The sequence below is a fragment of the Bos indicus x Bos taurus genome, chromosome 4, assembly GCF_003369695.1.
Source record: "Bos indicus x Bos taurus breed Angus x Brahman F1 hybrid chromosome 4, Bos_hybrid_MaternalHap_v2.0, whole genome shotgun sequence".
Classification (NCBI taxonomy): domain Eukaryota; kingdom Metazoa; phylum Chordata; class Mammalia; order Artiodactyla; family Bovidae; genus Bos; species Bos indicus x Bos taurus.
Window position 1 is genome coordinate 2,676,817 of NC_040079.1, and position 4,678 is coordinate 2,681,494.

Consider the following 4,678-nt stretch of genomic DNA (forward strand, 5'->3'; position numbering starts at 1 on the left):
AGAGCCCCCTTCGGCCCTCGGCTCCTGCAGCTGCAGCCGAAACCCCGGCCTGCAGACAAAGGCCTAAATGATGGGGCAGGCGGAGGAGAGGGGGTGGTCGGGCGGGGCCGGGGGAGGGGGGCGCAGAGGAAGCGCGGGTGTCTTACCTCCCAGCCACCGCGCAGGCCTGCAGACGCATGGGGCGAACTTGGGGGCCTGGGTAGGGACCTCGCCGAGGAGCCCTGGAAAGGGTTAAGCGTAGCAGCCAGAGGGTCTGGAAGGGGCCTGCAGAGTCGTGAGGGATGGGACGCACCCGCTCCTGCGCTCCGGCTCCGGCGCCTCTCCCTGCCTGGGGCGGCAAGCTCCCGAGAGAGCCTGGTGGGTGGGTCGGCGCCCGCGGAGGCTTGGCTCAGGAAGAGGGTGGGCAGCCAGCCGCACTGCTTGTCTGGACCCTGACGCCAGAGCCGGAGAAGAAGCGGCTTGGGCTTGGCTAAAGGGCGCTGGGAGCTGGGGGCGAGAAGTGGGTGCTGTCCTATCCAGGCCACAGCGAGAGGGCCTACTTCGGATGCTTAGCCTGAGTGCCAGCCTGCGAGAGCTGGGGAGACGGGCGGAGGGCTGCAGCAATGGGCAGAGGGCTGGGAAGACGGGCAGAGTGGTGGGGAGATAGGCGGAGGGCTGGGGCCTTGGGCAGAGGACTGCGGCAATGCATGGAAGGCTGGGGAGATGGGCGGAGGGCTGGGGAGACAGGCGGAGGGTGGGCAGTTCTGAGCTGGAGACTAAGGTGCAGAAATCACCCCTAACCTGACTTCTCAGGAAAAAGAAAGGCTTCTAAAGGGAAATCGTAGGATCGCCCCACTTGTGCTAGGAAACCCACACCCCAACTCATTCCTCTGCCTTGGCACACCCTCCACTGGCTTTCTCTAGAGCCAGGCAACTCTTCTCTAACGACCGGCTCTAGGATTGCTTAGGAATCACCGTGCACCCCAGGGGCCCCTTTCACCACTGTTCTCCATCCCAGTAAAAGGCAGACGCCTCTGGAAGCTGGGCCCACTTCCACTCACTTCCCTCACCAAGCTGACGGAGTAGTCTGTGCAGGGTCATGGCTGGGAGTCGTGCGGACTGCTCCCTTGACCTCAGGCCTCCATGGTAAAGAAAATGTCCCCTCGGAATTGCGGCAACCCAGAAGAAAGTGACACAGTCCAAATAATCCAGAAGTGAATAAGTGGGCTTGGTTGGGATTCAAAGAGCTGGCTAAGCACACAAAAGCGAGAAGTAAAGATATATAAACGGATAATAAGTCGTGAAGATAATCAGCCACCCTCTCCAACCTTACAATTATGTACAAATAGTGGAAGAAATTATAGTATCTACCCACTGTCTTCCTTTTGATCTTTGCAAGGAAAACAAGACCTTCAGAAGGCACTCTGGGAATAGCTGCCTCCTTCACGGAGCGAGAGAGGTTTCTTTTCTTCTTGTTCTTGCCCTAAAAGCCACAGAAAGTCACAGAGAGTGTAAACTCACAGACGCTGACTTCACACTATTTTTGGAAGCAGGATTTGAGTGGCTAGAGAGTTCCAGAATTTTAGACAAATTTAGGTTTAACTTAAATGACCTGGATCCGGTCCAGCCAACCTACCGACAGCTAGGGACACAAATAACTCATTAGTCCAGGTTTTATATCAGCAAGAAAATATCTAAACCATCATCTCCAAATGTCAGCAATTGAATAGAGCTTCCGGGGGAGCCCTCTATGTGGAGAGTTATATACATATTGAGGAGACAGGTCTTTTTAAACCTATGTTCAAGTTAGTCATGAAATTATTTTTTTCCTTTATCAAATAGAAATATTAAAATTTATAGCTTGATGTAAAAGACTGAAACTAAAGTGTGAATGAACTGAAAACATTCCCTACATTGGATTCAATTACTGATCAATTCCACTGAGTTGAGCAAAGCTGGTCGTTTCTCCTCAGGGGGCCTGGGTCTCGCAAGGCTCTGCAATTGGGGGCCTCAGTCATGAAGTGAAGACTTTCACTTCAGCAGAAAGTGCTAGAGCATGGAGGGTGTGTCCCCCGTACATTCCAGGACAGGAGAACACTCTTGGGGGGTTGGTGGCCTTTGAGGAGCACCAGGGCGTGGCCACCACCTGGTAAGTGCTCGCTGGCTCCCTCCCGGCAGCTCCAACTGTTTCTGTCAGGACCCAGGGCCAGGGAACTGCCCTCCAAAGGACCCTCAGCCTTTGTTCCTGCTTCTGTGCCTCATTGCAGCCCACCTCACCCACTCAAGCCAAAGCCCACCAAAACGATATTTCAAAGTCAAGACACAGTAAGGAAGTGCTCTTTCTCCTCCCTCCCAAAACTTTTCTCTCCTCAATCCCTCTTTTAAAATCTCCTAGTTTTCTGCAGGCAGCTCTTCGTTGCATTTTCTGTTACGGAGTTGTCAGGGTTTTGTGTGTCTCCTATCAGTTAATCCCCTAAGACACAGCAGCCTCTGTGAAGGCGGCAAAGTTCAGGAACTCAGTCCCAGCTGGAGCATAAACACAGGCTGGTCGGAGAGGCAGACGTGCAGGCGAATTTCCCATGTGTGTAGCTAATGCCCCTACATTCCTGGGGATTTTCACCTCCCGAGCTACTGGGAGCCAGAGAGGCGAGCTGTCCTAATTAACTACCGGGCTCAGCTCTCCCTTCGCAGGGCCAGGGCTAACTGTGGCGGGCAGGGGCAGCCTCTGGATTTCAGATGTTGGGGCCCCTGGGGCGAGGATCTGAGGGGCCGGCGGGTAAAGCGCGGGCCGCCCGGAACAAACGACACCTTCAGGGCGACGCTTTTCTTTTTTATTTTGCAGATGCAAGTTCAGCTGCAGCTCGTGCAAAGCAGCCAGGCAAAGCTCAGCCTTGAAGGTAGAATGTGAAAGCAAGACTCGACCGCCAGGAAGCCTCGATTCGGGGACATTCTCCTAAGTCGGAGGCCAGAATGGATTTCGGATGGAGAAGCAACCCAGAGGTGAGCAGCTGCCAGGCTCCGTGAGACTAGGCCGAAGGCCGGCCCCAGCCTTTACGCTACGGCGGAAATCTCCTATCCTCGGGGCAAACCAACTCTTAGAAAGCACGAAGTGGAGCCAAGAGAAAGTCGCACGCCCGTCACAGCTCGGGCGCGAGCAGAGCCCCCTCCCCGGGAACCCAGGCGCCGCGCTCATCAGGGCCACCTTGCTGGACCCCCGGGTGGCGGGGCAGGAGCGCCCCCAGCACCCGTTGCGGTCCTCGCTGCTCCCCAGAGCGGGCCAGGGGGAGGGGCTCCGCGCTCCCCGCCCCACCCTGTATCGCGTAGACGGGTCTCGGCCAGCACCCAGCTTCTCCGCCAGCGGGCCGTGGTTTCCCTTGCAAGCGCGCCGAACTTTTCCCTTCGGGGGCGGTAGTCGGCTGTGCGGATCGGGGGGCGGGTGTGACCTTTGCTCGCTCGGGTGTGACCCGGTCTCCGGCTTCCAGAACTGGCAGCCTCTGCTGGGGCCGCGGTTCCACTCGTCTCCAACTCGCTTCCCTGTCTCACTGCGCCTTCGGGTTGGGTGAGGGGATTCCTCGCTGGAGTTTGGAGTGCAAGAGCCCCCGGGGGGGCCCGAGGGCGGTTTTCTCAGAGGGTTTCCCTCCCCCTGTACATCTGAGTAAGCTGCGAACCCGCTTAGGTTTAGGAGTGATTCCTAGAGACCGGCCGGGTGCCCCGCTTCGCCCCGAGAGGGAGGGAGGGGGCGCTGTGGCTCCGGCGCCAGGCCTGCCCGGGGACCTGGGGCGGTCTACACGCGCGCTCTCGGGCTCGAGCGGGCCCCTGGGGATGGATGTCCCTGAGCCAGGCTCCAACCTTCTGGCCAGGAGGGGACCCCGGGCCAGTCGACAGTCTGGGCTCCGGTCCCAGGAGTCCGAGCCCGGGCCCACGAGGAAGATTTCTAGGCCACGAACTTTCCACCGAGGTGACAGCCTGTACCTCCAGACTCTCAATTTCGAGCCTTGCGAGACCCAGCGCCCGCAAGGAGGCGAAGGGCGCGCGGCTGGAGCGCGGCCCCCTCCGCGGCGCCCAGCTCTCCCGCAGTTCCGGGCCCCGGGTTGGGGCACCCCGAGGGCCGGCCCGGCGCGGATTTGTGAATGAACCGCAGAGCGCTTCGCAGCTCACACATCAGAGGGCTGCGGTCACCCCACCGACGTGGTCCAGTGAGCCGCTGCAATAGTGCTTAGCGACAAAGCCGGCACGGCCGGGACTCGGCAGTCCCGCGCTGCGCTCGGCGGGGACGCTGGAGGGGCGAGCCAGGCAGCGACTTCAAAGCCGCTCGTCCGGACTCAGTGAAAGGGTGGCGCTCCAGGGTGGCAGGGTCTGAAATTGCGTTTCCCCCAGCCCTCCCACCCGCGAGACGCTCACAGGCAGCCCTGACCCGGGTGACCCGAGCTTCCGGCCGTCTCCAGCCCCCACCCCGCGCGCGCCCTTCGCGTCCCCCGGAGCCCCTGGGCGTTGTCTCGTCCCCAAACGGCCTCGCAGGTTTGGCCACACCCGCTTCCCTAAGCGGCTGTGTGGTTCGAAAGGTTTCCTCACTGCCTTCTCCCATCCAAAGTCTTCAGATGCCTCCCTCCGGTTCCCGCTGTTGGGGGCTGGGGGCACCCGCGCGCGCGCCAGTGCCCTGCAGAGGAGCCGGGTCTCTCCGCTCGCGGGTGGAGGCGCC